General features: G+C 42.8%; 2 protein-coding genes across 51 annotated transcripts in view; one reads left to right on the forward strand and one right to left on the reverse strand.

The window, feature by feature from the left end:
* The window catches only part of LOC126456897 (proline-rich protein 2-like), a 739962-nt gene that overhangs the window by 447250 nt on the left and 279260 nt on the right, over positions 1–13452 (reverse strand). The gene's annotated exons all lie outside the window — the stretch shown is intronic.
* LOC126456902 (proline-rich protein 2-like) overlaps positions 1–13452 on the forward strand; it is a 494957-nt gene that overhangs the window by 94691 nt on the left and 386814 nt on the right. The window lies entirely within an intron of this gene.

The following is a 13452-nucleotide window of genomic DNA, read 5'->3' on the forward strand; positions in this document are numbered from 1 at the left end:
TCTAAATGTGGCAGTGGAGTATCTGGTTATATCACAAGGTCACAGAGCACAGCTGCGACGAACTGAATATCTTACTGTCGCTCAGGTTTTCATCGACACTGTTCCTAGATGTCTGCCTCAAAGAAATAAAGAACCAACAAGGCATGACGAGAGTACTCGTACATGAAACTTTTTGTGCCCTGACAGAACAAGAGATAAGTCGTCCTTACCGAGTGAGGTGGCGTAGTGTTTAGCACACTGGCCTGGCATTCGGGAGGACGACGGTACGATCCCGCGTCTGTTCATCTTGATTTAGGTTTTCCGTGATTTCCCTAAATCCCCTCAGGGAAATGCCGCGATGGTTCCTTTCAAAGGGCACGGCCGACTTCTTTCCCCAAACTTCCCTAATCCGACGGGAGCGATGACTTTGCAGTTTGGTCTCCTTAACAAAAACCAACCAACCAACCAAGTCGTCTTTCGCCGCACACTCCTTCATCGACCTGCTGATTCTCGAAGCTAAACCTAACTCCAGTGTGTAAATTGGGAGATTATCTGTCACATCGACGGAATGACGTATAACATTGTCTTACATATGTGGCTTCATGAAGTATGTGTATAGTCCGCTACCGCCGTATCACCCGTTTAAATGACTAATATACCTGTAGCTGCCTTGTAGAAGCTTATATTTGACGTAAATCATCAATGCCATTTGTAGGATAGACATCCTGAAACGCATAAAGCAACCACGGTTCTGCAGGTGTTCAGGACTGCGACGACTGTGGTTAAAAACCCTGGCCCACCGTAAAGAGTTACGTCGTCCGTGGTTGCGATAAAGATGAATGCTGATGTAGTTCCTGTGGTAAGAACACGCCACAGTTACTGCCCAGGTTTTTTTCCATTTCAAGCTTGTGGTCTGTCCCTAACACGTTGTCGTGAAGTCAACTCCCTATCATTCTTTCCGTCCTCAGCCGCAGAACAGAGGTTCCGTTGCATATTTTTATGCTGAACTAGCATTGAACTATCGCGAATCCTCGATATGTAATTACTAATCTATATTTCGCAACTACTCCTGGAAATTTGTCTCCTGGTGCACAGAAAATGGCATAGCCAAGCTCTTTTAACGTATTAGAGTATGAGGAATGTTCTTCTTTTCCTTTCGTTTCGGCCTTTGTGGCACCACATGTAGCCACGTCATGAATTCCGCTTTCTACTCCTGCCCATATATCCTCTTCATCCTTCTCTTCCGCCCTTCTTTCGTGATCGTCAGTATCATTTTGTCCGCTCCAATGGTGACCCAGTGTCGTATTCCTGGCCTTCTCTGTCATCGATCTCTGGTGCGTTGAAAAATATATATGTGCACTTGCCTCCTTAGTTTCCAAACTTCATCCGCAATTTCGACCAATACTTAACAACCCAACTCCTACTTACCTCACGGCTCGTCATACCATTCTTCCCCTACACTCTTTTTTTTTCATACTATCCACATTCATCCTTATCACATATCCTGGAGGAGGAGGAGATTAGTGTTTAACGTCTCGTCGACAACGAGGTCGTTAGAGACGGAGAGCAAGCTCGGGTGAGGGAAGCATGGGGAAGGATATCGGCCGTGCCCTTTCAAAGGAACCATCACGGCATTTGCCTGAAGCGATTTAGGGATATCACGGAAAACCTAAATCAGGATGGCCGGAGACGGGATTGAACCGTCGTCCTCCCGAATGCGAGTCCAGTGTGCTAACACTGCGATCACATATCCCGAAAATCTTACAGTTTTCAGTTTTGTTTTCCTGATACAAGTTGCAGGCACTGCGCCTCCAATGTGATAGAACAGAAGTATCCGATCTATAGGAGGCGTCGTATATGGTGGGCTGCGAACGTCCGTTGTCTTGGCACTACTGCACGCTCCGTGTGGTACGTCACCGCCAACGGTAAACAATCGTTCTTGTCTCCACAAAGTTCATCTCGCTGACTCTCCGTTTTGCAGGGCGGAGATCTCCAGCAGTAGATGTCTGGCATCTGGTCCAGCGAATTCTGGCATTCTTCACACGTGCCACTCTTGACAGACTTACACCACAAGTGATGCCTATGTTCCAAGATTATGTGTATTACCGGCAGGCGAACAGTCACTGTGTGAATTGGTTCACACAGTGAGTTCACTCGAAGAAAGAAAAATTCTGCTCTGCTACATACATAAACAAACCACTAAAACGCAGCCTGATCATTAGAATAAAAAACCTCTCTTACAAGCATATGATATCCTCTCGCTCCTTTCCTTTCCACCTTTGTTATGTTTAGGTACAGCTATTGGGATAGGCGTAGTTAGGGGTACATGTCTGAAGTGGCGTTATTGTTACTTTTTCTTTTAAGGTCAAAGTGGTGGTGGCAAATAGAACCTTCTTCTCTTGTAGTATAAACAGGAAAAAAAGAATGCCTCGCTGCCATTTGTAATGAAGGACTCTGTGGGAAGAAAAAAGTATAGAGTTTTTGACTAGTAATGAAAAAGTCTTGGATTCCAGGTGCCAACCCCTCCACTACTTAAAATTTTGAATAAAAATCATCAGCAATGGCAGCCGAATAAATCTGGCATAAGAACTCACCCTTGTTCTGCCAACTTCATTGTTAAAGAGGATGGAGGTGCGGACAGAGATCCAGGGCACTCTCTCGCCCCATGGTGTAGGAGACTGCCCCTAAAAGACGGAAGAATCAGCAGTGATCACCGGTATGAGGATGCAGAATCCAATGGAAACCACTGCGCTAAGGACACGTAATGTGTATCCCTAGTACGTGAGACCAGTACTGAACAAGTGTCATGATGATCTCTCTGTAAGCAAAAGATTTCGGACAGTCCCCCATCCAGATCTGCCGAGGGGAAATGACTGTGAGAAAATATTGAATGACCAATGAAAGATTGACGTTCTAAGAGTCGGGGTGTGGAATGTCAGAAGTCTCAACATGTTAGTTAAGCTAGAAAGTCTAGAAGAGATAGGAAAATTGTAATTTTGAAATGGTAATTCAGTACGTAATGGGACACGAAAATCTAGTAGTCATTGAGGATTGGAATGCGGTTGAAGGGGAAAGAGCTGAAGAAAACTCTACGGGAGAATATGGGATTGGTAGTTTTGCAATAAACTTCGGCTAGCAACAGCAAATAAGTACTTTCTTTACGAACGACAAGAGGACGATTTGCACTTGGATAAAACGGGAGATATAGGAAGACTCCAGTTAGAGAAAGATCAGGCAAAGATTTCGAAACCAAATATTGGACTGTAAGGTGTACCAAGGAGCAGATACAGATTCAGATCACAATTTGGTAATGATAAAGAGTTGCCTGACATTTAAGAGTCTAGTGATGATGAATCAGTGCATAACTTAGTAGTCAATTCAGTTGTAGAGGAAAGAACGATTATAGAAGGAATTCACAGAAGCTGGAAAGAGAAAGATAGGTGCAAGGAAGGTCTCTGCGAGGAAGCCATGGCTAACACAAGAAGTAGTTCAGGTGGTTGACGAAAGAGGGAAGTACAGAAATATTCACGGAAATTCGGGGATACTGAAATACAAGTCACTTAGGGTGAAATAAATAGGAAGTGCATGGAAGCTAAGGATAAATGTGAAGAAATCGAAAAATAAATGATTGTTGGAAGAACTGACTCAGCAAAGAAAGAAGCCAAAGCGATCTTGAGGGAAATTAAAAGCAAAGACGGTAAAATTAAGAATGTAGTCGGAATATCACCCTTAAGCAAGAGCCTACAAGCTGCTGACCGGACTAATAAAATAATAAATACGTAAAATAATGGAAAAGAAAATGAGGATCTGTTAGATGATGATCTGTTTGACTTTAGCGTCCGACGATGTAAAATGTAAAAACATGTTCGTAATTCTGAGAAACATGCGGGTGAGCTATAGGGAAAGACGAGTACTATAGAGTATGTACAATAACTATGAGAGAACAATAAGACTGGAAGAACAAGAAAGAAGCGCACAATTTAAATAGAGTGTAAGACAAGGATGTAACCTTTCGCCCTTATTCTACGATCTGCACGATGAAGAACCAATGACGGAGAATTAAAGCTTTAAGAGCGTGATTAAAATTCTACGTAAAAGGATATGAATGATGAGATTCGCTAATGACATTACAGTCTTAAGTGAAAGTGAAAAAGAACTACAGGTAGTGTTAAATGGAATGAACAGTCTAACTTAATACGCAGATGATAAGCATTTCAGCACACACCCACAAAGTAGGTGGGAGTAACAACGCATACATTCTACATATATGGACCAGATACCGTATTTGAAGATTGATTTGTCATATGAAGATGATGTCATACGTCTCGTAAGAAGGGGAAAAGTCTACCAGCATGTTTTGGAATTCGACAGTGGTGGTATCATGGCATTTCAAAACTGCAGTTTATCGACGACTGACGTGCAGATATGGAATCTATGGGTTCAAGAGAGAGAGGCTGAACACATTACGTGGGATCAACGGCTTCATCTTCTCATAACTAGCTCTGGAGAGCTCAAGCACATCGCTTGGTCGACTGTGTAAGATAGTGCAGCCACGTCTCGCAGTGTCAGTCGGTAAATGGGCTCGTAAACAGCAAGGCAAGTGTCTAGACTGAGAGCACTAGTGCCTGGCAGCAGGACGACCATTGTTGAGGCTTCCCATGAGGTGGCAGCAGCGAGAGGTGCGCCGACAGTGGGCACTCAACATCATTACCGGACAGAGGGGTGACTCCACGTCGTCCTAATGGCGAATTTCAGTTGTGACGAAAGCATCAAGTTAGACATATCTGTATACTGAGACACCAAGGAGAACTAATGTTGCCAGATTGCATTCGAAATCGTCATACAGTGCCAAACACACGGCGTAATTGTATGGAGAATCTCTGGGCAGAGAACAGGATAACTTGTGGTTTACGTGACTTGTAATTTAGACAGCAAGCATGACATTACTAACGTGTTAAGGCTAGTGCGATTTCTCTGCCTCTGAGGAGGCCATGACGCAATTTTTTAACAACACAAGACAACACTGAATGTTGCTGTCATGTCTGGTGGTGTTCGACTGCTTCTCTGACCAGTGCATTTCCCAGATGTCTCATCCACTGGAAACATCTGGTCACGGGTTGCTGAGACGGCCAGTAACTACAATTGATAAACTCTGACATATATACTGACGCAAAGAAATCGTAATACCAAGAATGAGTTTTGCGACATGCATGCTTCTGCATCTGACAAATGCTGTCCATTCAGTTCCATACTAGTGGGTCCAGTAGCTCCACTACAACTACGCAAATCAGGTTTGCTTCAATTGCAAGATGTAGTGGTCGTGAGCCTTCGTTACGTTTGAGATTGGACGTGGTGCGTTGATGTTCGTCAAGAATGTCTGTAAGGCAACAAAGACGCCAATATTAACACCTTACAGAGTATAAACGAGATCGTGAAACAGGGCTACAAGAACTGAATGATCGTTCTGCGATACTACAGTAAGACTTGGCAGTAAAGTAGCTACTGTACATGATTGCTGGCAGCGGTGGTCACGACACTATACAGTCGCAAGATGACCAGGTTACGGTCGCTAGGTTGGCACTACCGAGACGGAAGACCATCGTGTTTGGCGTATGTCTCTGGCGCTTCGTACTACATCTGCAGCAGAAATCTGAGTAGCAGTTGGCACCACTGTGACACCACGAACTTCTATAAGCGATTACTTCAAGGACAGCTCCGAGCCAAGCGTCCTGTAGAATGCATTCCATATACCTCAGACTAGCGCCATGTTCGATTTCTGACGTGTCAAGCGAGAACTCGTTGGCAGGCAGGGTGAAGTGCGAGTGATGGCCATGAGTTGGCTAGTAGGCGGACAGCTGAGGGCCTGCAAGCTGCCTATCTGTGCATTACGTGCACTAGACCTACACCTGGAGTTATGGTCTGGGGTGGAGTGCCGTTTCATATGACACCACGAGCTCTGTCGTGGTTATCCCACACATCCTCACTGCAAATTCGTAGGTCAGAGAAGTGATTCGAGCTGTTGTGCTGCTATTCATGAACAGCATTCCAGCGGATGTTTTCCAACCGGATAACGCTTATCCATATATTGCTGTTTTAACCCAATATCGTCTCCTCCATGGACATATTGCGTTAGCCTGCTGGATCGTCAGATCTGTCTCCAATCGATCGCATATGGGACATCATCGAACGACAATAGCATTAACTGTCCCTGTATTGACCGACCAAGTGCGACAGACGTGGAACTTCATTCCAGAAACTGACATCCGGCTCCTGTACAACACAATGCATGGACGATTCTATGCTTGCATACAATATGCTGGCGGTTACACCTGTTATTAATATACTAGTATTTCCCTTTTGCAATGACTTATCTCACGCTTACATTACCCACTTAAATATGTTACTCAGACAAATGCATTCCCGAAAATTCAATACTCTGCGTTAATTATTTTTCACTGTTGTGATTTTTTTCTGCCCTTGTAGCTGAAGCAGCATAGAATGACGAATCCTTGTCTGTCATTCAAGTTCTGTTCGATTCGATGCCTAGCTGGAATGAGCAATTGTTACTACCAGAGGTTGCACTCAATCCACAAAATTTTTCACTCTGTACTTCGCTAAATGATCTACAATTTGAATTTCCCATTTGTGTGTGTGTTTTCCTACTAAACTGTGTCTATATAAGTAAAATTTCGTAATTTGCTCTGTTCCTGCTCTTGCAGTTTTAATGGCCTGAGTGTATTGTACACGGTGACTCAAAGATAAGTTTGCATTCGAAAATGCACAAACTCATGGAATAATGTAGGTAACGAATTAAAACTTGGCAAAAATACCTGAAATGACATGGGGTTTCATTGAAAGCAACAACGACTGAAAACTCCGGACAACAGAGGACACTGGGTGGAAGAAAGTTAGTGACGCAGCATAGTCGTGAGAGGTGAAAGGTAAGCCGATATGCTACAGAATCGCATCATCCCTAGCCTGGCTGATAAACATCTGCTGAACGATAGAACTTTTTTGTAGAATGGCGCTCCCCCCTTTATTGCTACACTTGTGAAAAATCGCTTGCGCACATCGTTTAGTGCGGATGGCGCGCTGAGTCGCCACTTCCGTTGTGCTTGGGCTCCCAGATCCACACATCTCAGTCCGTGTGATTATTGGTTGTGGGGTTACATGAAGTCACAAATCAACAGTCTTATTAGGGATGCTGAAGTACAATATTTGATGGAAATTTTCCACCACATGTTCTGATGTGGTGTATCCTGCTATACACAACGTTGTCCCTCTTGTACGAGTATTAGCGATCAATGAAGGCCGACATGTTGGGAATTTGTTAACAAGAACATTACCTTTCGCTGAAAGTCAGTTGTTGGCAGATTCTTTGTTTCTAATTTCAATCATGAATGTCCATTTTTACCTCTCTGCCTTTATTATTCCGTGAAGTATTGAACTGTCAAACGATAACGGAATTTTGCACGATCGTCCGATTCCTCTATGTGCATCAGAGTTTTACATGGATTCTTTGCAATCAAGCCAGCTGCTGACCGCAACTTGCTTCAGTGTTGGAACACATACTCGCATGCCTCAGCTCACAATAAGGATTGGCAGGCGAGATGAGCAGGTTGCTAAAAGGTTTTGTGCACAAAAATGACCATTGGCTTCCCTGCAGCCACCTATAGCTCCACTGGATTGCGACAGGTTACGCCATTACCCTTGCATGGCATATGATCATAGCTGACGATCAGCCATAGGCGTCACAAACAATGTCAAAGATTCTTCAAAATGTTTTTTGGCATAACCAAGAAGCACTGTTTGTCTGTTTCAACGAATAATACTACAAAATTGAAAGTCAGTGTCTGAAGGCTGTAGCTAAGAAACAAACAAGTTGGTAACATAAAATGAAAATGCTGGGTCTCGTTGCGACTGTCTTGAAGCAATGTTCAACTAACAGTACAGTTCATCCACCAGTTCATGGAGTTAAAGTTCCACAAAATATCTAAGTTCTTCCGACTAGACGTGGAACAGCCAATAGCCAATGTACTAGAAGAATAATTCAAGCAAAGTTTTACGACATCCACAACCAAAATACAAATCTGTGAGTGGCGTTATGGCGTTCTCCGAAACAGTGGTGGACATGGCGGTGTCGGCGTGGGCTGGATATTCTAACTGTCATCGTATGGTCGTGAACTGGTCTAAGTGCTATCTGAAAGCGAGGATATCTTAGATCTATCTATTTTCATTCACGTGTATTGTGGAAAGAACTAGGTCTTCCCGACCCAGGACCTCTTGTGGCGCTGCCATTACCGCCTAGTAGCAAACTATGAAAACTGCCCTTCGGCGAGAAGTGGTTGCGTCGCAATTTGGCAGGCCCCGACACTGGTAAGTATGATGTTTTGTCGACCTTCGATACCAGTGACACATGTGTGTGGTATGATGTGAAGCCCCCTTGGATGGTTAATTCCGGACTGGGTGGGCAATTTGTTCAAAACGTTCAAATGTGTCTGAAATCTTACCTGCTAAGGTCATCAGTCCCTAAGCTTACACACTACTTAACCTAAATTATCCTAAGGACAAACACACACACCCATGCCCTAGGGAGCACTCGAACCTCCCACGGGACCAGCCGCACAGTCCATGACTGCAGCGCCTGAGACCGCTCGGCTAATCCCGCGCGGAGATGGGCAACTCTCGAGGTTCTGTACATGCAGGTTTTTTTGTTTTCTTTTGAGTCATCAGCCTTCTGATTGGTTTGATGCAACCCACCACGAACTCATCTCCGGTGTCAACCTTTTTCTGTCACAATAGCACTTGCAACCTACGTCCTCAGTCATTTTCTGGATGTATTCTAATCTCTGTCTTCCTCTACAGTGTTTGCCCTCTACAGCTCGCTCTAGTAACATGCAAGTCATTCCCTGATATCTTAACAGATGTGCTATAATCCTGTCCTTTCTCCTTGATAATGTTTTCTCCATATTCCTTCTCTGATTTTGCGCAAAACCTCCTCATTCCTTATCTTATCAGTCCACCTAATTTTCAACATTAGTCTGTAGCACCACATCCCAAATGCTTCGATTCTTTGCTGTTCCGGTTTTCCCACAGTCCATGTTTCACTAGCTTGTTCCAAACGTACATTCTTAGAAATTTGTTTCTCTAATTTAGGCAAATGTTTGATATTAGTAGACTTATTTTGGTCGGGGATGCCCTTTCTCCGTCCATCACTGTTTATTTTGCTGCCTAGCTACTAGAATTCTTTAACTTCAGCTACTTCGTGGTAAGTACATGCTGGTCTAATTTTCTACTTTTCATTGCTTTCGTCTTTCTCCGATTTACTCTCAATCCTCATTCTGTACTCGTCAGACAGTTCGTTTCATTTAACTAATTATTTAATTCTTCCTTATTTTCACTCGGGATACCAATGTCATCAGCGAATCATACCATTGGTAACCTCCCACTCTGGATTTTAATCCCACTCCTGAAACTTTCCTTTATTTCCATCATTCCTTCTGTGATGTTCAGATTGGACAGTAGGTGCGAACGACATCCCGGTCTTACAACCATTTTATTCCGCGAACTCTTTCTTGGTCGTCCACTTATATTATACCCTCTTGGCTCTTGTACACATTGTACATTACCCGTCAGTACTTCCAACAATAATTTCTTTTTCGATTTCTTTACATTTCTCCTCCTGTCATTTCGTCTTAGCTTCCCTGCACGGTCTATTCATTTCATTCCTCAGGGAATTGTATTTCTGCGTTCCTGAATATCCCTGAATATTTTTGTACTTCCTTCTTTCATCGCTCAACCGAAGTCATTCTTCTGTTACCCATGATTTCTTCGCAGTCACCTTCATTTTACCTATGTTTTTCTTTTCAACTTTTATGATTTCCGTTTTTAGGGATGTCCATTCCTCTTCAAGTGTACTGACTACAAAGCTGTTTTTTATTGCTGTAGATATAGCCTTAGAAAACTTCAAGCGCATCTCGTAAGCCCTTACTTTCCGTATCCCACTTCTTTGCGTATTGGTTCCTACTGACTAATCTCTTAAACTCCAGGCTACTCTTCATCACTTCTAAATTTTGTTCTGAGTTTATGTCTGCTCCTGGTACGCCTTACAGTCCAACATCTGATATCAGGATCTCTGTCTAATCATGATATAAACTGAAATCTTTCTGTTTCACCTGGCCATTTCAAAGTAAACTTCCTCCTCTTGTGATTCTTGAACAGAGTGTTCGCTATTACCAGTTGAAACGTATTACAGAACTCAATAAGCCTTTCTCCTCTCTCGTTCCTTGATTCAAGCCCATATTCTCCTGTGCCCCTTGCCCTACAACTGCATTCCAGTCCCCCATGACTGTTCGATTTTCATCTCCCTTTACTTAGTGCATTCCCCTTTTAATATGCTCAATAGTTTCTCTACTCTTCATCTTCAGCTTGCGACTTCGGTATGTATACCTAATCTATCAACGCTGGCACTGAACAGTGCACCGTAACACTCTCTCTGCCCAAGCTTCTTATTCATAACGAATCCTATTCCTGTTATACCAATTCCTGCAGCAGTTGATCTTAGCCTATACACATCTGACCAGAAATCCTAGTCTTCTTTCCATTTCACTTCACTGACCCCAATTATATTTATATGGAGCCTTTGGATTCCTTCTCCGTGGTCACCTCCTCCTTGGCACACCCCTCCTGCGGATCTGAATTCCGAACTATTCCGGAATCTTTTGTCAGTGGAGAGATCATCGTGACACTTTTTTTCCATTACACCCCACATAACTTGTAGATACACATTACGTGTATTTGATGCAGTGATTTCCGCTTCATTCTGCATCCCTGTGCTGTTGATCATTGCTGATTCTTCCGCCTTTATGGGCAGTTTCCCATTCCAAAGTCAAGAGCATGCCCTGCACCTCTGTCGACTCCTCCGCCCTCGTTGAAAAGGTCTTCAGCAGAATGAGGGTGACTTCTTATGCTGGAAGTCTTCGGGCGCCAATGCTGATTATTAATCAAAATTCAAGAGGTGCTGGTTTCGATCCCGAAACCTATGACATTTTGATCGAGGTCGCTACGCCGAGACCACGGGTGCAGGTAGACTTACCAACCACTAAACGACACAACTTATTTAAAATATTGCAGAAACTGGATGCAGAAGTTTGTTCAGAAATTAAGTAGGTAAAAATACAGGATACCACATTGCAGATGACAGATACGTAGTCTTCAGGGCATGCTGTTGGCGCAAAACGATTTCTTTTTGAGAAACATGCAGAAGCACTGAAGAACTGGAACAAGGTCTACGAACCTGGCTATATCGAACAATTTAAGCACAGTACTAAGTAGAATTTGAACAAGTATACAGAAGTACTCAATCGTTGTCAAAAGGGCACATCCAGTTTGTTACAGAATTGAATAAACAGACAAAGAGGTACGACACAGTTAAAATGACTAGAAGTATTATTATAAAGAAAGATTAAGTTCTTCGACAAGAGACACGGTGCTTTGTAAGAGTTCGTCATTTGAGTTGCAAACAGCACACTTAGAAATCTTCGTAACTGTGGTCAACAGTATCTCCGAATACTACTATCTGATAACTTTACTTATCGAAGCTAATATCACTAGTGTAACGAAGATAAGTAAGAGCTAAGATACAGATGAGTGAAGAATTTGTAATGTATGAGGATATTGAGCTAGACGTTACATTAGAGTTGAAGGAAGTGGCACATCTACAGAGGTTGTGACTACAGCGCTCAGACTGCAGTAACCAATCTCGCAGCTCGATGAAACCAGCAAATCAATGAGTTAAGAGAGACGAAATCTTCAAAGGTCCCTCAGAATTGGGTACTGTCCGGTGGTGCACGGCATACATCGAAGCAACGAGCCACAGGAATGAAGCTCAAATCACACATTAATATAATATTTCTCATAATCATACACATATTGACGCACATAATCTTTGATGACAATTTTTGTTTGTTGTAAAGCGTATTTTAGCCATACTGTAACTATACTTTCGTGCATAAAACCATCAGTCTAATGTCGGATGTAATCCTGGAATGTAGGTTCTACACCACATCCAACTTATATGGCAAATCATCGTGGAATGTAACCAGTAACAAGGATTAAAGCATGTAATTTGCAAAAACAGTTCGTATGTTACAGTTGGGAAGAAATTAATATGAAGAGATTATTATCATCACCATAAACCATTTCATCTCGATTCACGGTAATGGTTTCCTTTAGATTTCTTCATGCATTATGATTTTCAGCTATTTCCATCCGTATTGGTTATGCATGTTTTCAAAGGTTGCTGGCTCCATATGCAGCCCGATTCTGACTGTGAAGTGGCACTTCCAACAATGCGAAACTCCGTACTGTCTCCACAGCGTACTCTTTTTTTTTATACAGACTGCAGCGTGATCTACCCAATTAACATCCATATCACCTGTTGTAACATAAGTACGTTATTGCTTTTCAAGTAGGTGCTGCTTATGAAATCATCTTTAAATGTACCAAATTAGGTCAGGTAGATGCTATTTGGCACTGATCCTTTCAGGCAAATTGTTTGTTACAGTTGTTTAATGAAATTAAGCCTCTCTTTCAAGTTTGGCATTCGTGTTACATATAAGAGCCAAGCAACTGCTTTTTGAAAAGACGCTCATCATTGTCTCCACCTCTGCATAGAGCCATACCTTTAAGTGTGGCCGGCCGAATCTAGGCGCTACAGTCTGAAACCGCGCGACCGCTGCGGTCGCAGGTTCGATTCCTTCCTCGGGCATGGATGTGTGTGCTGTCCTTAGGTTAGTTAGGTTCAAGTAGTTCTAAGTTCTAGGGGACTGATGACCACAGAAGTTAAGTCCCATAGTGCTCAGGAGCAATTTTAACCATTTGAATCTTTAAGTGTGATAGATATTCTTCCATACGTGCGTGACAGTTTACAAAGGTAGTCTTACATTCCTTCATATCAGATCTTCATTTTAAAATTTTTTTGGGGATCAGATGAAAATTTTGAGAAGCTAGTAGTAATAGCATTTTTCTACAGAAAACTCACACCACGAGTGTCGCGAATCACTGTTTTCAGAATACATTATCGAACATCGTATGTCAGCTATGCTTCTGCTCTCGGTCAAATTTCCTATGTAGCAACTAGTTCGTTTCCAACCTTCGAATTTCTTATACTAGGCTTTCTTACTTTGTATATACAATGAATCGCGAACTTTCCATATCACGTACCTGCTTTTTGCGTTAGTAATCCATTTTCTGTCCCACAATTCCGTGGCTTCCTAGTACTTTGATTCCCGGTAACTGTTTTCCATAATATGGTGAACCATCTCCAACCTACAACCAGATGGGTAACATAAAGCATAACAAATAGTTGTCACCACTATTGTCTGTTGATGTGCGAGCCGTACTTCATCCCCCTCCTACCAACTATACCTGGGGCATACATCCGTATTCGCCAGTACACTTTCACGCCCTTCA

The sequence above is a fragment of the Schistocerca serialis genome, chromosome 2 (assembly GCF_023864345.2).
Source record: "Schistocerca serialis cubense isolate TAMUIC-IGC-003099 chromosome 2, iqSchSeri2.2, whole genome shotgun sequence".
NCBI classification, from domain to species: domain Eukaryota; kingdom Metazoa; phylum Arthropoda; class Insecta; order Orthoptera; family Acrididae; genus Schistocerca; species Schistocerca serialis.